This window comes from Solea solea, chromosome 8, assembly GCF_958295425.1.
Source record: "Solea solea chromosome 8, fSolSol10.1, whole genome shotgun sequence".
NCBI lineage: Eukaryota > Metazoa > Chordata > Actinopteri > Pleuronectiformes > Soleidae > Solea > Solea solea.
In genome coordinates this window covers 29,725,012-29,748,281 of record NC_081141.1, presented here as the reverse complement: position 1 = coordinate 29,748,281, position 23,270 = coordinate 29,725,012, and the positions used below count along the sequence as shown (strand labels likewise).

General features: G+C 36.6%; 1 long non-coding RNA gene across 3 annotated transcripts; it reads left to right on the top strand.

Moving 5' to 3' along the window:
• Positions 1-22,564, top strand: LOC131464375 (uncharacterized). Of its 3 annotated transcripts, none has more exons than XR_009241166.1 (4): positions 1-131; positions 1,318-1,533; positions 21,249-21,385; positions 22,181-22,564. It is a non-coding gene; the product is annotated as an uncharacterized LOC131464375 (long non-coding RNA). The 3 variants fall into 3 exon arrangements; XR_009241165.1 differs by having other exon boundaries at positions 22,178-22,564; XR_009241167.1 differs by lacking the exons at positions 21,249-21,385; positions 22,181-22,564 and adding an exon at positions 11,589-12,541.
• The last annotated feature ends 706 nt before the right edge of the window (positions 22,565-23,270 follow it).

Below are 23,270 nucleotides of genomic sequence, written 5' to 3'. Positions count from 1 at the left end.
TGGGGGCGGGGCTTCTTCCACCCGCGGTTTGAAGCAGATTCTCTCCTGAGGCTAAAGTTGAATTAACTTTAATTTTATGAAGAGAAAACGACGCGAAACCGAGACGAAAACGCAACGGAACGATTTAACAGGTGAGACATTAACAGACTGACGTCATTAAACCAACACTAACATTAAAATGTCCGGGCGAACCGTGTGTTTAGCTCGCTAGCTTAGCTAAAAGCTAACACAGCCCGATGCTACACGAGTAAATGCTAGTTTTATAATGTTTAATAATGTTGTATAACGTTTTATATGATGTTGTATTATGTTGTGTAATGTTTAATAATCAGCACAGTGACTTCAGTGTGGAGGGAAACATTTATTCTTTTAAACCATGTTTATTTTATATTTTTTACCAGTAAAAGTTTGTTTATAGAGATTCTTGTTAGTGAAGTCAGATTTTACATAAAAAACAATAAAAGATGAATATTACTGCTGTTTTTAAGCTTCTGGTTCATTTTAAAATAATTCTAAGTTATTAGTACTCAGAGTTACTAAGGAATTTAAAAATAAAAAATTATATATATATATAAATAAATTTTCTTCATTGTGCTTTAGACTTTGATCTCAGATTTTCTTATTTTATTTGTCTGCCATCTGAGTGTCTTTTATTTTGTATTATCTGATGTTCATTAATGTCCTGTAAACCACTCTCTAACATATTTAAAAGGCACTATATAAATAATATTAATGTTTATATTACGGCTGCAATGATGCGTTAATTATTAATTATTACTAAATTAATTGTCAACTATTTTGTTAATTGATTAATCAGTTTGAGTGTTTTTTTTTTTTTTTAAAGTAGGGCGTGAATCACAGGGTCCACGATATCAATTATATCACAAGACTGTGATAATCAATATCCATATAAAGATATCTGTGTCAGTGAAGAAGAGTTAAAAGTGCAGGGTCTTCCTCTCTGTCTCTGTTCTGATGAAGAGTCGCTCGTGTTGTCGGACGTATGTTCAGCATCAGCGTCATGACTTAGAATGAGTAACTGAACACAGCAGAGACATCAACGTCTCAGAGGTGAGAGAAGGTCATCGACCTCTCGCGTCTCGTCTCCTCTGGAGACCTGCTGGCCTTCACCTGTTCCCCGTCCTCCACTCCTCCGCCCCCCCCCCCCGCTGTCTTATCAAACGTGACTGATTGCTGTAATCTGGACTCGAGGCAGTCATTAAGCAAATTACCTGAATCATTGTGAGGATTAGTCTCATTAACACATGATTAGCATGGAATTAAAATAATGAGTGTTTAACTTGTGATCTCTTCCAGTTGCTGAAACAGCTTGATCGGCCACGCCGGGGTGAAGGAGGGGCAGCGCCGTGTGTCAGGGGATCAAACCTGCAGTTGCAGGGATGGACCGTCCACAAACCACCACCTCCCCCACAGGGACTGACCTCACCTGGATGGACTAAGCTCACCTGGATGGACTGAGCTCACCTGGATGGACTGAGCTCAGCTGGACCACCGTGAGTCGACCAGCACAAGGTGATTGTCACTCACTCGGCTGTGTCTCAGTTTTCGTGGTTGTTTTAAATGAAAATGTTCACATGGATTAAATTATTTTATTCAGCATTACAGACGTCAAGTGCCATAAAACTAACTAACTAACTAACTAATTGACTCATTCACTGACTAAAAGCCAGAGTCAGCCAGAAAGGAATGTTTTGGTTTTTTTTACAAGCTGCAACAATTATTGATTATGAATTGATTACTAAAGTAAATATTTTAATAGTCGATTAATCAGTTTGTGTATTTTTTTAATAATTAAAATCAGTTTCTGTCATTTTTCAGTTTCTTAAATGTGAATATTTTCTACTTTCTGTCATTTTCAGCTTCTTAAATGTAAATATTCTTAAATGTGAATATTTTCTACTTTCTGTCATTTTTCAGCTTCTTAAATGTGAATATTTTCTACTTTCTGTCATTTTTCAGCTTCTTAAATGTGAATATTTTCTACTTTCTGTCATTTTTCAGCTTTTAAATGTGAATATTTTCTACTTTATGTCATTTTTCAGCTTCTTAAATGTCAATATTTTCTACTTTCTGTCATTTTTTAGCTTTTTAAATGTGAATATTTTCTACTTTCTGTCATTTTACAGCGTCTTAAATGTGAATATTTTCTACTTTCTGTCATTTTCAGCTTCTTAAATGTGAATATTTTCTACTTTCTGTCATTTTCAGCTTCTTAAATGTGAATTCTTTCTAGTTTCTGTCATTTTCAGCTTCTTAAATGTGAATATTTTCTATTTTCTGTCATTTTCAGCTTCTTAAATGTGAATATTTTCTAGTTTCTGTCATTTTCAGCTTCTTAAATGTGAATATTTTCTATTTTCTGTCATTTTCAGCTTCTTAAATGTGAATATTTTCTATTTTCTGTCATTTTCAGCTTCTTAAATGTGAATATTTTCTAGTTTCTGTCATTTTTCAGCTTCTTAAATGTGAATATTTTCTAGTTTCTGTCATTTTTCAGCTTCTTAAATGTGAATATTTTCTAGTTTCTGTCATTTTTCAGCTTCTTAAATGTGAATATTTTCTAGTTTCTGTCATTTTCAGCTTCTTAAATGTGAATATTTTCTGGTTTCTTTTCACCTTAAAACAAAGAAATCATTTAAACTGAATCATTTTTAGTTTGTGGACAAAAACAAGACAAACACTGATCAATGTTTTAACACATTTTCTAATCCAATAACCAATGGATGAAGTGATGATGAAAATAATCATTAGTTGCAGCTCTAATTACTTTTAATGTTCACACAATCCACTTTTGTTCTCAGCAATGCGTTTGCCAACTTAAAATGGCCTCTGAATAAGGAAATACAATTACTGAACAAGATATATCATGATCTTATCAGTTTTGAAATATAAAAATACTGTAATGGATGTAATAAAGTTAGACTTTTAGCACTGACCCTGTAACTACCATCACTGACCTTGTTAGAGGGACAAGTGTATTTAATTTTTTTTTTTACTCGCCACAGCTTTACCATCACTAGACGTAATTTCACTTTATGACTGAACTGCATGGACAAGCTTTTAATGACTGAAGTAACAGAAGAGAGGTGGGTGAAACCACAGCTACCTGCAGGGGGCAATATAAAAAAACAAAAAAGACTTGTGTAATAAAATCTCTGTCAGTTTAAGTCTATGATATCTGTCACATGATCACGTCTTTATCTCACTGTTAAACTGAAGTTTGTAAACCACTCACTCTCCCACACCAAACCTCATAGAGAAAATCAGTGATTTTAACATCACACACTGCTGCCGCCGCCTCCTCCATCACTGTGTTCAAATGTCTGATTTTGTCACTTCTGTGTGTGTGTGTGTGTGTGTGTCACAGCGAGATAAAGATGTGAACATGTGACGTCGATATCGCACACACACAAGTGGATAAAGTTTGTATCTTTCTGTTGTTGGAAGTCGTGGCTGCTTGTTGAGCTCACGGCGCACACAGAGCGCAGTCACCTGCAGACCCGCAGTCAATGTAACGCACACCTCACAAAACCACGGTTAGAACTATTCATTTTAAACGTTTTTGTGCATTAACACAAGAATCATTGGAAAACTGGTCATGCACATGTGAGCCGCCACGCTGACTGAATGAGGCTTCTCGCTGTTCCCTCTAATCCCAGACTGTGCACAATCTTCATCTGGCACAGTAAACCTGTAGACTGTTACTGTTAGAAACACAGCTGATTTACTGCACTCATCATCATCATCATCATCCGAGGCCCCGCCCACCGTTCACCTCTCTGAAGTGAAGATGAGCTTGAAGCTCTTTGAAGTGTGTGTGTGTTGGGGGGGGGGGGGGTAGTGCACCTTCTGCTTTTATCTCAACAGAAGATTTATTTTAATACCACAAATGTGTATTTTAGTAACCACTAAGTGTAGTTAAAAACTATAATGCTAACCTGCTGCTTGGAGATTATGTGTCCTGAGTGACATTATGTTGTATCAGTGTGTGTGTGTGTGTGTGTGTGTGTGTGTGGGGGGGGGGGGGGGTATGGATGTCAAGTGCTAACCCAGAAGCAGGATTTAATATCATCCACAGTAGCCAGAACAATTCCTTTCAGCACTAATGAAAACAATAGCAGCACTAAACACTGCAGCCTACATTTAATTTAATCTCTGAGGGATTATCATCCCAGGCTCATGTCACAGTGTAAGACGACAGAGACAACCTCGGGAATATTAAATACATTTCCTGTGCAGATGCTCCGACAGCCATCGGCGGGATAATGTCAACAGCTTTTTTCCTGAGTTTCTTCATATGCGTGGAATTACTTCATGAAACATTAATGGGGACGTTTTTTTTTTTCTTTTTATCTTTGTCGAGGTTAAGCTTTGAATGTCATGACATGAAGGGGGCGGGGCTTGAGGATAAAACATTTGTGTTAATGGCCTTGTGTTCCTTTGGCTTTGGTTAAATTAAAGGGCTTATCAAATCCATCTTCACCAGCAGAAACATCACACACCATGTAATATATACACTTTAAATCCATTTAAAATAGAACTTTTATAATTCACCTGCAGTGAGATCATGCAGAAGCTTTTCTCTTTAACTGTTTAACCTCCGTGTATAATTCTGTATTTTACGAGACAATCGTTTAACAATGATCATAAGAGGTAAAGTGTAGGATTCAGAGGAGTTACAGCTGTGAACGTACAGGACTGACAGACACGAGGACAAACTCAAACACTTATTACTAAGATATGGAAGACTTAAACTGACGTAGGTTTTATGACACAAGTCTTCTGTTCAGCTTCTTAAAAGTGAACATTTTCTGCTTTCTTTGCTCCATAAAACAAAGAAATCATTCAAACTGAATCAGTTTGTGTTTGTGGACAAAAACAAGATGTTTTTTGAAAGATTGATGGATAATGAAATGAAACTCAGTAGCAGCAGCAGCAGCATGTGGTCCTCAGATCTAATATACTGTATGTATAATATATCTGTATGTGGTGACATGTGACCAGACCTGGCCTGGGATTGTGGATCGTAATCCTCATAATATTTATTATATTAAATAAATGTGTGATATAACTGAAGGACTATAAATATTGATTTGAAAATAAATACATGGAATCAACAAAACTACATTTAAAAAAGTCACCTCTTTAATTTTCAGCCTGATTATTCGTTATAGCAGAATTTGATCATATTTATCGGCAGTATGATTGTATCGTTCATTTAAAGACATAAAGCAGGTTTTATCTTTTTTCAGATCATGTGATACACATCATGAACAGTGGATTATATTTATTTTACAGTATTTTTACAGTGTGCATGAGTGCAGAGAAACCACCTGTGTGCAGCTTTATATCCACATATATCTCGTATATCAGGACACAGACTCAAACATATACGCACATTATTTATTATTATTATTATTATTGTCACACAGGCGTACAGACAGACAGCTGGACTTTTACAGTGTGATTCAGTCTCACACACGTGTGTTGAAAATGCCGACAAACTTGGGAGCTGCAGCCAAAACAGTGCAGCTCAGTTGGTGAGTGGCCTAATTCCTCACATTGTTGCACATCACAGCTGTGATGTGATGCGAGCAGCAGCAGCAGCAGCAGCAGCAGCAGCAGCAGCAGCAGCGACGCCTCTGCAGCCGTGTTGGCGTCCTGCTCTGAAAAAGTCATCCTAAGGACATCGCAGCGCTGCCTAATTGCAGTTGATTAATAAAACACTAGCACAGGCAGCAGTTGGCAACTCCATTATTGTGTTTCTCCAGCAGATTAATTGCAGTGAACAATATGAAGCTGCCACCAGTGATAGTGAGACTCTGGATACAAAGGGAGTCATCAAGAGCGAGCGCCGCTCGCATCAGTCACTTTAAATAGCTCACTTACTGATTACTCTGGTCTGTAGCACAGAGGCTTTAGCGCTCTGAGCTAACAGATGCTGATATTCACTCACAGTAACATCACGCCAAATATCAGGGATTTCACCTGATCATCGTTAACTTGTCACATTAGAAAATCCTGTCCAGATCACCAATGTACAGTCTTAGTGATTTACTTTGAAGTGCCACAAGGGGGAGCTGCATGTTTCCAGTCATCCCAGGACCTCGTGATTTATCACACACTCATTCAAGATTCTTGTTTCTCACCAAAAATAAGTTTGTTTTTCATCTGTTTTTGGTAACTTTCTTATGATGTTTATTTGATTTTTAAATATTGGTAATGTTTAGCTACATGTTTTAGCTGTTTCCTCTAAATCTTAATTTTCAGTACATGTGTTGGAGAATGAATGAATAAAATAGAATTAAAATAGAAAAATATTGTTTGTCAAAAATGATGATGTTCTCAAATGTCTTGTTTTTGTCCACAAACCAAAATAATTGAGTTTGAATGATTTCTTTGTTTTAGGAAGCAAAGAAGCCAGAAAATATTCACATTTAAGAAGCTAAAAATGACAGAAAGAAGAAAATTTTCACATTTAAGAAGCTAAAAATGTCAAAGTAGAAAAAAATTCACATTTAAGAAAGAAGCTATTCACATTTAAGAAGCTAAAAATGACAAAGTAGAAAGTATTCACATTTAAGAAGCTAAAAATGACAGAAGAAAATGTTCACATTTAAGAAGCTAAAAATGTCAATGTAGAAAGTATTCACATTTAAGAAGCTAAAAATGACAGAAAGAAAATGTTCACATTTAAGAAGCTAAAAATGTCAAAGTAGAAAATATTCACATTTAAGAAGCTGAAAATGTCAAAGTAGAAAGTATTCACATTTAAGAAGCTAAAAATTACAAAAGAAAATGTTCACATTTAAGAAGCTAAAAATGTCAAAGTAGAAAATATTCACATTTAAGAAAGAAGCTATTCACATTTAAGAAGCCGAAAATGACAGAAAGAAGAAAATGTTCACATTTAAGAAGCTAAAAATGTCAAAGTAGAAAATATTCACATTTAAGAAGCTGAAAATGTCAAAGTAGAAAGTATTCACATTTAAGAAGCTAAAAATGACAGAAGAAAATGTTCACATTTAAGAAGCTAAAAATGTCAAAGTAGAAAATATTCACATTTAAGAAGCTGAAAATGTCAAAGTAGAAAGTATTCACATTTAAGAAGCTAAAAATGACAGAAGAAAATGTTCACATTTAAGAAGCTAAAAATGACAGAAGAAAATGTTCACATTTAAGAAGCTAAAAATGTCAAAGTAGAAAGTATTCACATTTAAGAAGCTAAAAAATGTCAAAGTAGAAAATATTCACATTTAAGAAAGAAGCTATTCACATTTAAGAAGCTAAAAATGACAGAAAGAAGAAAATGTTCACATTTAAGAAGCTAAAAATGTCAAAGTAGAAAATATTCACATTTAAGAAGCTGAAAATGTCAAAGTAGAAAATATTCACATTTAAGAAGCTAAAAATGACAGAAAGAAGAAAGTATTCACATTTAAGAAGCTAAAAATGACAAAGTAGAAAATATTCACATTTAAGAAGCTGAAAATGTCAGAAAGAAGAAAATAGTCACATTTAAGAAGCTAAAAATTACAAAGTAGAAAATATTCACATTTAAGAAGCTGAAAATGTCAGAAAGAAGAAAATGGTCACATTTAAGAAGCTAAAAATGTCAAAGTAGAAAATATTCACATTTAAGAAGCTGAAAATGATAGAAAGAAGAAAATATTCACATTTAAGAAGCTAAAAATGACAAAGTAGAAAATATTCACATTTAAGAAGCTGAAAATGACAGAAAGTAGAAAATATTCAATAATATATTGAATTATTATAAATAAATAGTTATAATAGTAATTGATTTATAGTTTTCTTCTGACCCAAATGTGTGTGATGTCGTTTAAAGAGTTTAAAGCAGATTCTTATGATAATATCACATTGACTCACACTTGTTTTGATCAGGATCATCATGACATTTTTGTTGCGCCTGATATTTGTCAAAGAACTTATCACAGAACTTATTTCAGACTTTATCTCAGAACTTATCACAGAACTTATCACAGAATCACACTGTGACTGTTCTTCATCAATAATTAGTAAATCAGTATTGGTTTGGGCCGTTAAAGTATCATCACATATCAGATCCTCTGATGTGACGAATGACTGAATCAACGGAATAAGCTGCTACATCCTCCACTTCTATGCTAGCGCCCTCTACAGCGATTTATTTATTTGTTTATTTTATTTTTTACAATGAAGAAAATGTACATTAAAAATATTATGATGTTAATTTTACAGCAGAGACCTCTAAAGTCTGACACAGGAAAAACTTATAAAGCACTTTATATTATTTATATTGATATTTATTTATGTATCAGAGATCGTGATTTGATTAACTTTTTTAGGAAAAAGTTGATCAGTTACTGAGACTGTCCATAAGACTCTACGTCAATAATGACCTTATCTGTGGGAAATCTATGACCACAAGGTGGCAGCAGCAAGTATCAGGTCAGTGGACTTTATGTGCTGGGATTTACGAGGTGTCTTGAATGCATCTCGTTAGTTTGACACTCTGAACTCTGCATCATTATAGGCTAGAATATCTGAATATACGAGGAATAATGCCACTGAACACACACACACAGACTGGTGCCTGTTGGTGGTGCCGCCTCTGAAGTTTGAGCTTTGGGCTGCAAGTGTGTTAATGAAGTCGGGCTGAGGGAGATGAGCGGCTGCCTCCCCCCTCCTCATCCCCTCTCCTCCCTGACGACAGCAAATAGCCAAGGGCAATAGCCGATAACTAATGTGTGGAATATTGCAATTAGCATGGCAAAGTACTTACAGGGATCAAATTAAAAAATTCATTAACGTCCGCACTTAATTAAGAAACACTTTTGGGTTTACATGATAAATTATGACACCTATTAAATCTTCCAGTGCAGGCTGTAATGGCCTTCTTTGCTCGTGGGTATAGACACTGTTTCTCCTCAGGTTCATTGAAGTCTCCAAGGACCTGGAGTATTTATTAGAGAGTTTGATGAGGAATAATGTTTCCCTGCCAGGATTCAGGAGCGGCCATTTTGGGGCAGATGTGTGTGTGAGTGGGTTTCTTTTCTCCTCCTCCTTCTTCTTCCTCTTCCTCCTGTTGCTGTTGTAGCCCAGTGTTGGTTTTTAATTGAAACAAGACTGGAAAAGAGCCTCGAGACGGACAAGAGAATTAAAAAGAAAATCACAGGATGGAGAGTTACATGAGTTTGACAAGTTTCCACTTAAAGATGTGGCTTTTATTCTTGTCCTGCAGCTCTTTATAAAACACGCTTATTTAAAAAAGAGTAGCTTTTCATAATCCATTCATCTGTCCTTTATTTTCACCATTAATCGAGGAGTTGTTTGGCCCATAAATGATGAGAAATGTGGAAAAATATTTATCAGTGTTTGTGGAAATTATGTTAAAATATTCACATTTAAGAAACTGAAAAATGACAGAAAGAAGAAAATATTCATATTTAAGACGCTGAAAATGACAAAGTAGAAAATATTCACATTTAAGAAGCTGAAAAATGACAAAGTAGAAGATATTGAAATTTAAGAAGCTGAAAATGACAGAAAGCAGAAAATATTGACATTTAAGAAGCTGAAAAATGACAAAGTAGAAAATATTCACATTTAAGAAGCTGAAAAATGACAAAGTAGAAGATATTGAAATTTAAGAAGCTGAAAATGACAGAAAGCAGAAAATATTGACATTTAAGAAGCTGAAAAATGACAGAAAGTAGAAAATATTCACATTTAAGAAGCTGAAAAATGACAAAGTAGAAGATATTGAAATTTAAGAAGCTGAAAATGACAGAAAGCAGAAAATATTGACATTTAAGAAGCTGAAAAATGACAGAAAGTAGAAAATATTCACATTTAAGAAGCTGAAACATGACAGAAAGTAGAAAATATTCACATTTAAGAAGCTGAAAAATGACAAAGTAGAAGATATTGAAATTTAAGAAGCTGAAAAATGACAGAAAGTAGAAAATATTCACATTTAAGAAGCTGAAAAATTACAGAAAGTAGAAGATATTGAAATTTAAGAAGCTGAAAATGACAGAAAGCGGAAAATATTCACATTTAAGAAGCTGAAAATGACAAAGTAGAAAATATTCACATTTAAGAAGCTGAAAAATGATAAAGTAAAAAATATTCTATTTAAGACACTGTAAAATGACAGAAAGTAGAAAATATTGACATTTAAGAAGCTGGAAATGACAGAAAGTAGAAAATATTCACATTTAAGAAGCTGAAAAATTACAGAAAGCTGAAATTATTCACATTTAAGAAACTGAAAAAATGACAAAGTAGAAAATATTCACATTTAAGAAGCTGAAAATGACAAAGTAGAAAATATTCACATTTAAGAAGCTGAAAAATGACAAAGTAGAAAATATTCACATTTAAGACGCTGAAAAGTGACAAAGTAGAAAATATTCACTTTTTAGAAGCTGAATATGGCAGAAAGTAGAAAATATTGACATTTAAGAAGCTGAAAATGACAGAAAGTAGAAAATATTCACATTTAAGAAGCTGAAAAATGACAGAAAGTAGAAAATATTCAAATTTAAGACGCTGAAAAATGGCAAAACCACAAATCAATGAATCGATTATAAAAAAAATGGATGATAAATTTAGTAAACACTTCACTGACTCATATTCGTCAGTTTTTCCTTCTTTGAAGTGGTGGAAAAAGTCATTTAAATTGTTTGTTTTGTTGTAAAACCAATGATATTTTAGCACATCAGAATCATCACATTTGACATAAGTCCATTATTATAAGATTAGTAAATTAAATTGATGATTTATTCACAGGTTTGAATGTTTTCTGTCATTTTTCAGCTTCTTAAATGTGAATATTTTCTAGTTTCTCTCATTTTTCTGTTGATTGTGTTCAGTATTAAAATCAGTGTGCTGCTCTGGCCGTTTTAAGAGGAAAAGTTAGTTGTTTGTTGATAACACTTGGTTCTTTGACTCTCTTCCTTCTGTCTTTAATTGAATAAACTTCACTCGGTGGTCTTGAAGAGTCTGGGTCTGGTCTCTGTGGTGAACCAGTTTAGTTTCCCCGTCTGCTGTTTGTTGGCCGGTGTGCGATGAGAGATAATTATTTCAGCATTACATGCATGGCTTTGCTAACTCTTCCTCCTTCAACCCTCTGAGTGAATAATTGGCAGCGTGTGTGTAAAAAATGGCCGGCGGTCAAGTCATGAGCGAGCAAATCTGCGGCTAATTTGAAGTCTTGAAGCCGCGCCCGGCTCGCTTCTGTTAGATTACTTAAAACAAGTGTCCGGAGCCGTGTGCCATGACTCAATTATTAACTGTGTATTTCATAATGTTGCTGACAATATGTTAACGTGTTTTTTCGCCTCCCCCCGCCGTGAACAGATGGGTCCTTTTACTTTATTTTCCACATCAAGTCTGATTATTTCTTGGTGCCAAAAGCCACCTGCCGTTCCTCGGTCTCTCCTCTCATTATTTATGTTGCTAACACACAGCAGGACTTGTTATCAGTTGGATGGCGTCTTAATAAAGGAAGGAACATCAACATATTGACATCATGTTCAAGGGGAAAATTTATCATTGTGCAGACGCGGGGCAGAGGGGGAGCACCGGAGCGCCGGATCACCGGAGCGCCGGAGCGGATCAGGCCACGTGCCAACACCTCGGAATCTGACCTCCTTTGTTCCCTGACTCCTGAGCTCTGTCTCTCCTGCTCACATCTGAGGAACCATGTGATGGTAATTAGGCCAAAGCCCATTAAAAAGTCAAATAAGAGAGAATACATTATCATTGAGGAGCCAGTACCTGATGATTTTCAGCTGAGTGTGACAGAGAAGGACGAAGACACAAAGTGCTGCTGCTGCACCAAGACAGAAAAGTTCCATTGTTTACTGTGGTAGTGAGAATAAACCACACTGGATTCTCTGTCCCTTTGTTATCCTGGTTAATTGTTACTGACACAGCCAGAAACAACCAAAGTCAACAGTGTTTCACTGTTTCACTGTGTCTGTGTCAGGTTTACTGACACACGTAACAAAAGACTCAGTGAATAACATCTGTCAGTTTAAGTCTCTACGATCTCTACGTCACATGATCACGTCTTTACCGCACTGACGTTTGTAAACCACTCACTCTCCCACACCAAACCTCAGAGAGAGAATCTGCTGCCTCGTGTGGTCACTTTGTGTCACTGAGGTCAATCTGAACGTTAGATTCCAAACACTGAAGTGACAAATTAAGACATTGGAACTTAGTGATGGAGGCAGCTGTGTGTGTGTGTGTGTGTGTGTGTGTGAGATGTTAAAGTCACTGATTTTCTCTGTGGACTTTGGTGTGGGAGAGTGAGTCTTTTGTCAAAGGTCCTCTGTTATAGCATTACATACAGTAAATATGTTTAAAGTATAGCTTAATTGATAACCAAATGAATTGCCAACTATTTTATTGTCAGATTTTCAGATTTTTCAGCTTCTTAAATGTGAAAACTAGATGTTTGAGAAACACTGATCAATATTTCCTGATGTTTTATTGATAAAATAATCCATAGATGAATGATGAAGTGTAGTGAGGAGAGGACGTATCGTGATTCTCCTCTCGTTACTGCAGCCAGTCGTCGCTGAGCTCCGATGCATTAACACAGAAAGTTTAAATAAATAAATCCTGCCGTTAATTTTCCGTCTGTCTGTCTGTCTGTCCTTCATGTCTGTGTGTGTGTGTGTGTGTCTCCGTGCGTCTCTGTACCAGCAGCGTAAACCTCTCAGAAGCAATATGTAATTAAACTCAGAGAGCATATTCTTTAATCCTAAAGGCTATTAGAGATTTATGGTCAGTACATTGTCTGAGCTGCACAAAGGCTTTTCTTCTGCTCGCTGCACTCTGGTGGATCATAGCGTGAGCCCATATATGTTCTTAAATGGGTAGATAAAGGTTTTGTAACCCTTTTTAAATCTGCCTGTGTAATGGGAGTGCTACAGTGGCTTAGTGGCCTCGCGGGGTAATACGATGGAAAAGCTTAGACAGGATAGAGGAATGTGTAATTATAATGCATCAATCATCATCATCAATGACATATTTCTGAACCCAGCCCCAGTCACATTAGACACATGTGAAATAGTAATTACACTATATTCAGTTTTTCAGCCAGCGGGGGATTAAAGCAGCAGAGTATGTTTAATTGTAAGTGTTCTACATTTGATTAAGAGTGACGTATCCCCCCGACAGGAAGCTCTCTAACCACATCAATACTTCACTTAATTACTACTTTTATTTAGCTGGATTCCATCTTTGTTCTCCAACTCTGAGGACTTTTCCTCTCATTTAACCTTTCTTTAAAAGATGACAGGAAATTCACTTTTATTAAGAGGTGCAACGAAGTCTGTGTGACTTACAAATAACCTGTGTGTATGTTTAAGTCTGGATCCTGATATACAGTAAGAGATATATGTGCATGTAAAGCTGCATACACTGAAAACACTCTTAAATACACTGAACATACACTGTTTGTTTGATGGAGTCAAATTATTTACATTTAACAATCTGCAGAATTAAACTTTGTTTCATTTCATTATTTAAAAAGAAACACTCAAACTTAATAATCCATTATCAAATAGATTAATTAATACATTAATACTTTTAAGGTTAAAGATTTACAGCATTCATTTTGTGAAAATCTCTTTGATAACCAAATTGAAATATGTCTAAATGAATCCACTGAGTAGATTCTGTGTATGATAATATTAGCAGCTCTACTATTATCTTACAGAGATGAATCACCGACTATTACATATACATGTATGTAACATACTTTGACAAACACTGATCAACAGTTCGTGACTTTTTCTGGACCAAGCATCGAATTCATTAATGGAGTAAAAAAAATCAAAAAAATCTACAGATTAATAAGAATGATCAAAATAACTGTGAAAGTTTGTGAATCCACTGAATTGTTGTAGTTTTTATGAAACAGCGGCTGTAGATGTGCGCACACACACACACACACACACACACACACACAGTCATAAAGTTAAATTCATTAAAACTCTGTGTGATTTATCGCAGGTCTTTGCAGCTCTTCCTTTTGAATTATAAAATCTTGCAATTAACAGATTGAGCGGACGTTTAACCCCCGTGTGGAGGGCGAGTGAGTGTGTGTGTGTGTGTGTGTGTGTGTGTGTTACACACTCACTCACACACACACACACACACACACACTTGCATTGAGCAGCAAAGTTTAAGAAGCACAGAGAAAAGCTTGAGCAGCAGAAGCAGAGAAGTTATGGTTATGACTTAACTCCAGAACACTGGTAGGGTTATTAGTGTGCTTTAATTAGTATGCAAATGTATGTCTTTATGATCAGTGTCTCCTCTTTCTTCATTAGATTTCATCTCTCTATTTATCCTTCAACAAAGAGAAAGACTCAGTTCCCTGTGTCTAATTTATCGCTCTGTAATTAATTTCAAATGCATTAGTCATTAATCAGACACATCTGCACAATTATGTGCTCAGAATCCCTGCTCACCTGTCCATCGTCCTGTCCTGCTCTGTCCATTGTCTTGTTCTGCACTGTCCCACAGTGTCCCTCAGTGTCAGTGTGAGTGAATCACCCTGCGCTGGTGTCTTCTGTCTCACATCAATAAGACACTTCTGTTCTTATATTTATGTATTATAATGATTGACATGTGACAGTAAGGCCTCAGTGATATCAGTCATGACACCATGAGAGCAGAAGGACAGAGACATAATCCTCTGATATGATCTGTATTATATGTGTAACATTTACATGTAAAAGCTCACTGACTTCTATGTGTCCAACCTCATGCTCTCATGTCGACACTGTGAAGATTGAACCACTATCACACAGCAGAGATCAAAGATCACACAGCAGAGATCAAAGATCACACATCAGAGGTCACACATCATAGATCAAAGAACACATCAGAGTTCAACGATCACACATCAGAGATCAAATATCACACATCAGAGATAAAATATATCATAAGTCACACATCATAGATCAAAGAACACATCAGCATTCCACGATCGCACATCAGAGATCAGAGATCACACAGCAGAGATCAAAGACCACGCAGCAGAGATCAAAGATCACACATCAGAGGTCAAATAACACAGAGTTCAACGATCACACATCAGATATCAAAGATCACACATCAGAGTTCAACGATCACACATCAGAGATCAAATATCACACATCAGAGATCACACATCAGAGATCAAATATATCATAGGTCACACATCATAGATCAAAGAACACATCTGCGTTCCACGATCGCACATCAGAGATCAAAGATCACACATCATATATCAAAGATCACACAGAGATCAAAGATCACACATCAGAGGTCACACATCATGGATCAACGATCACACATCAGAGATAAAATATATCATAGGTCACACATCATAGATCAAAGAACACACATCATATATCAAAGATCACACATCAGAGGTCACACATCATAGATCAACGATCACACATCAGAGATCAACGATCACACATCAGAGATCAAAGAACACACATCAACGATCTCTCTCTCACACACACACACACACACGTTTAATGTGGTGTGTATATCACAGGAAGCAGCCTTGATTAAATCGCCTCCTTCGTGTGCGTCTCTGTCAGAGCTTTGTCTTTTTAATCACAGCTGAAGAAGACGCTGCTGCAGTGGTGTGATGATGATGATGATGAAGATCACCACATGGTGACACATCATCATCGTCATCACCACCTGAGCAGCAGCAGCACATTTGAATGTTCCTCCAGTATCAACTGTGCTCAGTGTGACATTGATGTCATGGTTACGTTCACTTCCTGTCGTCAGTGTTTGTGCTGCAGTGAAGTCTCACGCACACACACACACACACACACACACACACACACACACACACAGCAGCTGCAGTAAAACATCAGAGAAAAAGACAAGTGCTGAGATTGAGGCGTAAATCCTGTTCTTCTTCCTGCTGCTGCTGCTGCTAAACACACACACACTAACACACAATTACATTTTTGTGTGTTAGTGTGTGTGTGTGTTGTTCAGAGGAACATTAAAACAAATGTTTACAGACTACAGTGTTAGCAGCGAGGCTAACAGCTGGGACAGTCGCAGGAGCAGGTGATGTCGGGGCACAATCACACACACACACACACACACACTGGGGCTCAGTGAGGAGTCTTCATAAATAATCTGGCAGCAATCTGCTTCTCCCTTCACTCTCTTATTAATTACTTTTATGGCCAAAATCAAACATCTGTCATGTGAGAATATACAAATTAATTATGCAGCTTCTTCCCGTCACCGTCCATATAACACTGCAGAGAGGAAGTTTCCTCAGGAGAACCAACAGATCACTGATTTCTTCTTGTTTTCATTGTGACTGTAGACAGATTAACAGAGATTACCTGCAGCTCGTTATCTTTATTAAACCTTTATTGATCCTGACAAAGTCCCCGCACTTGTTCACAAACAACTCTGATGATATGAAATTGTGTTTGTGGGATTTTAAAGTGTTGTCGTGACGACGTGACAAAAGTCAGGGAAATCCCACCATGATTGAAGAACAACAAACACCAGAGGAAATCACTCACACAACCATGAGGAAACTGTTAGAGATCACAAATCATAAGATTATTCAGATATTAAAGAAAGAATCAAGGATGAAATGTGCCTCTGCTGTTTTACACTTCTCTATTTCATCAACTCTGCATTATCTTTTCTATCTTCGCTGTCTTAATTTTCTGTAGAGCTCCAACTATCCATTCTTTTCATAATCGATTAATCTGTCTATAATTTTCTCCATGAATGGTTTGGTCCAAAAATCTCAGAAAACCTTAAAAAATGTTGATCGGTGTTCGTCAAACCTGGAAATGATGATGTTCTCAAACGTCCACAAACCAAAATGATTCACTCGTAATGATTTCTTTGAAGAAAATACTCACATTTAAGGAGCTGAAACAATCGGAACTCTAGTTTTAATCATGAAAAAACGCTTCAAACTGATTAATCGATTATCAAAATAGTTGTCGATTAATTTAGTAATCGATTAATTAATTGTTTCAGCTCTAATTTTCCGTCTTTTCTTGATTTTTCTTGTCCTTTCTTTATTTTATTTTCTTGTTTTTCTTGTATTTTCTTGATTTTCTGTATTTTCTTGTTTTTCTTGTCTGCTTTGATTTTCTGTATTTTCTTGATTTTCTGTCTTTTCTTGTTTTTCTGTCTTTTCTTGTTTTTCTTGTCTTTTCTTGTTTTTCTGTCTTTTCTTGTTTTTCTTGTCTTTTCTTGATTTTCTGTCTTTTCTTGATTTTCTTGTCTTCTTGATTTTCTTGTCTTTTCTTGTTTTTCTGTCTTTTCTTGTTTTTCTTGTCTGCTTTGATTTTCTGTCTTTTCTTGATTTTCTTGTCTTTTTTTGATTTTCTTGTCTTTTCTTGATTTTCTTGTCTTTTCTTTGACTCTTTCGTCTTCCGCCCGTTATTGAAATGATCTAATTTTGGACCCAGCTGTCTGTCCTGAACTCCTCCCACCAGAGAAGTTTCTCAAAGCTTTACTTTGAAAGGACACTCTCTGTGAACATAGTTAGCTTTAGCTTTAGCGTCAGGAGAACGTTTTCTGGAACTTTTGTGACGAACGTGGTGAAGAAATGAGATGAATCAGTGATTCAGGATCACCAGGTGAACGATGACTGTTCATAAGTAAAAAAACAACTTTCGTCATACATGTACAGGTGTGTCCCTGCCGTTGCCATGGAAACATCTCTGCACAAACTTCAGTAATGTTAAAGAAAAGCAAAGAAAAGTGAGGATTTATGAGTGTGTGTGGTGTCAGCGTTGCAGATTATGACAAACAACACATGCTCCATTACGCCAGCTGGTGTAATGATGTGGTAATGCCGCACTCATTAACTTCTGCACACAGTTAACGGCGGCCATTTTATGACACAATTAATTGATTCACACATGCATTAAAACAAAAATAGCCGGAATGAAAATGAATGCAGTGAACGGCTGAACTGTGTCGTAAACACGGCGTGATCCACACACACACACACACAATCATACAGTATACAGATCATTCCTGTGTGTGTGTGTGTGTGTGTGTTGTCATCAGTGACACTTTTCCTCTTTGTTTCTTTGTTGCTAATTTAAATGTTTATTCATTATTGTTTCAAACGAGCCGTTAAATGAGAGATTAATTTCTTCTCTGCGTTGTAATCAGACGCCACCGACCGTGCTCACCGCCTTAATCACTGTTCAACACCCCACACACATTAATGGTGAAGTTAGGTTTAAGGATGGATTATTGACACTTTTCATGATGGTGGACATGGACGTGGTTTTACAGGAGCCCACAGTGAACAAACATGTAGGTCCTGCACTGTGCTGCATTAATTAACTGCTCTGTCTGATTATTGTTTATCAATTAGTTACAATTCTTATCTGAAAATGGGTCCGATTTCATTGTAGAATCCAAAACTCAACGTCCATAATCATGATGTGATGTGAGGTCACAGTGTCAAAGGTCAAACTCTTAACGTGCTGCTTTATTTATTTTAATCTGACTGAATTCATCTCCTACATTAATTAAAGGGAGGTGTTCATTTCAATTTTTTCTGTCAGATAGAAGGCGAGGGAGGATCATGTGAGCGAGGTCAGAGGTCGAGCTGCAGCGTCTCATCCTCATACATAAACTCTGATTTTCCTCTTGTTGGATTATGTTTTTCTTAGAAACAGACGTTTGTGGACAGATGATTTTCTGACACTTAAATCAACAAACACATGTCACAGGGGAGGAGGAGGAGGAGGAGGAGGAGGGGGGGGGGGGGGGTTGGCCTGCAGCCAACTGCACAGAGCTAATGATGCTAAAGTCAGGAGGAAGACGAAGATCATGATCATTCTCATCCATTCATCTGAATTTCCCCATGAATCCATTTGAGATGTTTGATCAGTGTTTGTCAAACGTGGAAATGATTCAGTTTGAATGAATTTTTTGTTTTACTTTTATTGAATGTCTTCATGAAAGATTCACACCAAGAGTCTCCACTGTCGTTAATGAACGACGTATAATCTGTGTGTTTAAGAATGACGTATAATCTGTGCGTTAAAGAATGACGTATAATCTGTGCGTTAAAGAACGAAGTATAATCTGTGCGTTAAAGAATGACATAATATGTGCGTTAAAGAACAAAGTATAATATGTGCGTTAAAGAACAAAGTATAATCTGTGCGTTAAAGAATGACATATAATCTGTGCGTTAAAGAACAAAGTATAATATGTGCGTTAAAGAACAAAGTATAATCTGTGCGTTAAAGAATGACGTATAATCTGTGCGTTAAAGAACGAAGTATAATCTGTGCGTTAAAGAATGACATAATCTGTGCGTTAAAGAACGACATAATCTGTGCGTTAAAGAACGACATAATCTGTGCGTTAAAGAACAAAGTATAATCTGTGCGTTAAAGAACGATATATAATTTGTGCATTAAAGAACGATGTATAATTTAAAGAAGAGAGTATAATTTGTGCGTTAAAGAGAATCAGAGGCAGTAAAATAAAGAGACAGAAAAGAGAGCGTGTCTTTTTTATGTCCAGTGAAAGAGTCGTGCCCCGAGAGTCTCTGTGTAAAAATAATAATAATAAAAATAAAAAGAGTGACGAGTTTCCCTGGAATCTCAACACATTCACAAAATGGCAGCGAACAACAACAGATTGAGATCCATAAAAAGTAGAATAAAGACTTAATAACCCACTGACATTGTCTTTTACTGCGCCTCCATTTATGGAGCTGCACCTGCTGTAAATTATACAACACCACGGCGTCCAACTACGCTTTATTAAAGACACTTTATTAAAGACACTTTATTAAAGACACTTTATTAAAGACACTTAATAAATACACTTTATAAGACACTTTATTAAAGACACTTAATAAATACACTTTATTAAAGACACTTTATTAAAGACACTTAATAAATACACTTTATAAAGACACTTTATTAAAGACACTTAATAAATACACTTTATTAAAGACACTTAATAAATACACTTTATCAAAGACACTTTATTAAAGACACTTTATAAAGACAATTAAAGACACTTAATAAAGACACTTTATTAATGACACTTAATAAAGACACTATTAAAAACACTTTATAAAGACACTTATTAAAGATACTTTATAAAGACACCTAATAAAGATATTTTTGTAAAAATATTAACACACTTAATAAAGATATTTTAGTAAAGATATTAGACACTTAATAAAAGACACTTTATTAAAGACACTTAATAATGACACTTTATAAAGATACTTTATTAAAGACACTTTATAAAGACACTTAATAAAGATATTTAAGTAAAGATATTAAAGACACTTAATAAAAGACACTTAATAAAGAAACTTTATTAAAGACACTTAATAAAGATATTTTAGTAAAGACATTAAAGACACTTAATAAAGATATTAAAGACACTTTATTAAAGACACTTTATAAAGACACTTAATAAAGATATTTTAGTAAAGACATTAAAGACACTTAATAAAGACACTTAATAAAGATATTAAAGACACTTAATAAAATACTTTATTAACGACACTTAATAAAGATATTTTAGTAAAGATATTAAAGACACTTAATAAAAGACACTTTATTAAAGTGAAGTAAATCCTCCATCTTTAATGTCACACTGTTTATGATCCTGTGAACATATGCCGATGAAGCTCGCTGCCAGGCACAGTTTTCATCTTCATCGTCGTCGTCGTCGTCATCATCATCATCATCAACCAAACTGTCTCTGACCTTTGTCAAGGATTTTTGGTGAGAAACGATGGGAAGTGGCAGCGACTGTGGTCGCCCACGGCAACCGGCTGTGAATATGCAAAGCTGCTCTGAGAACACTAAACTGTTTGGAGACATTTGTCCTCGCAGCTAGAGACGCACACACACAGTCTGGTTTCCATGACTTGAGAGGACATCAGATTTACTCTAACCTTGTAAATGTCATCATTTACGTTCTGAGGACTTGATTTTCAAAACAGGTTTAGGTCCCTACAACGTGAGTAATACACACACATGCTGAGCTTTGTGTGTGTTCTTGTATGAGTATCTTTGTGAGGACCAAACCCCCCCAAAAACATTAGAATTAGGTTAAGTTTAAGCGTCAGGTTCACACTGTTAGAGTGTGTGTGTGTGTGTGTGATGCCTCAGTTTTTGAGCATATGTCACATTGTGTTGCAGGAGCTTGTGTTTGTGGGCTGGTGATGATGATGATGATGATGATGGGAGGAGGAAGGGCCGGGCATGGACGGCAGCTGTTGGTCCCTCTGTGACTGTGACCATCAACACATGTCTGACCTGGTGACAGAAAACACAAGGTACACACACACACACATACACACACACTGCTGTGTGTCTTAACAGGAACATTAAAGTCGTTTACTACCACAGTTGCCACGGTAACCCACAGAAGGAAAGTGGAGTCTGTTCATATCTGGTGCCTGTGCCACGCTGGTGCCTCTGCCCCCTGGTGGTGGTGAGGGACATGTTTCCCACAGCTCCGAGTCTCGGTGGGATCATGTCACGTGATTTCAGGAGGATCAGCGTGATCTTCTGTCGCTGATTTCACTGACATCTGTCACTGAGGTGACACAAGCTGTGACCAGAGAGGACACACACGCACACACACACACACACACACACTCAGCAGTGATCGTAAAATAATCCACTGATTGAGCTTTAAACTAAAATCAGTTCATCTTCAGAAAGACAAGGATTATTAATCCCAGGCTGAGTAATTGCACGGTTCATAACAATGAGGTCTGGATTAAGGAATTCAGTGTGTGTGTGTGTGTGTTTGTGAGAGATAAGTCATTCCTCAGTATGTTTGTTTGTCATGTGATCATGTGATCATCATCAAGGCTCAGCAGCAGCAAATTAATCCTTTCTTCATCTTCACCACAAATTCTTAAACATATGGATTAGATTGTTGGAGACGCAGAGTCATGTGACAGAGTCCTGTGACTTTTTTTTGTTAATACTGCCGTGACCTGACTACTGTGACCTCAGGGTTCCCATGGTCACGTATGAATGATCTGATATCAAACATATGAAGAGATAAGTATTCTCCGTTCATTCCATTCATTCATCCAGGATTCTTCTGTCCACAGCAGCATGGACTCAGACTCTGTGAAGACACTTGTCCCGGCAGATGGACGAATCACGAGGCTGCGGCGTGAAGTCGCTCTCACACGTCATGTTGTTTCCAGATCTGGTGTCGGCACAGAGACCTGGATCCCAAGAGTGTCCTCTTTTCTGCTGTTTCACAACAATCATGTTTGACAGAAACCTGAGAGGACGTTAAAGACGTCTCTGTTCTGGAGACGACTGTAAAAGACGTCTCTGTTCTGGAGACGACCGTAAAAGACGTCTCTGGAGACGACTGTAAAAGATGTCTTTGTAAAAGACGTATCTGTTCTGGAGACGACCGTAAAAGACGTCTCTGTTCTGGAGACGACTGTAAAAGATGTCTTTGTAAAAGACGTATCTGTTCTGGTGACGACTGTAAAAGACGTCTTTGTAAAAGACGTCTTTGTAAAAGACGTATCTGTTCTGGAGACGACCGTAAAAGACGTCTCTGTTCTGGAGACGACTGTAAAAGATGTCTTTGTAAAAGACGTATCCGTTCTGGAGACGACCGTAAAAGACGTCTCTGTTCTGGAGACGACTGTAAAAGATGTCTTTGTAAAAGACGTATCTGTTCTGGTGACGACTGTAAAAGACGTATCTGTTCTGGTGACAACCGTAAAAGACGTCTCTGTTCTGGAGACGACTGTAAAAGATGTCTTTGTAAAAGACGTCTCTGTTCTGGAGACGACCGTAAAAGACGTCTCTGTTCTGGAGACGACTGTAAAAGATGTCTTTGTAAAAGACGTCTCTGTTCTGGTGACGACCGTAAAAGACGTCTCTGTTCTGGAGACGACTGTAAAAGATGTCTTTGTAAAAGACGTATCTGTTCTGGTGACGACCGTAAAAGACGTCTCTGTTCTGGAGACGACTGTAAAAGATGTCTTTGTAAAAGACGTCTCTGTTCTGGAGACGACCGTAAAAGACGTCTCTGTTCTGGAGACGACTGTAAAAGACGTCTCTGTTCTGGAGACGACTGTAAAAGATGTCTTTGTAAAAGACGTATCTGTTCTGGAGACGACTGTAAAATATGTCTTTGTAAAAGACGTCTCTGTTCTGGAGACGACTGTAAAAGAT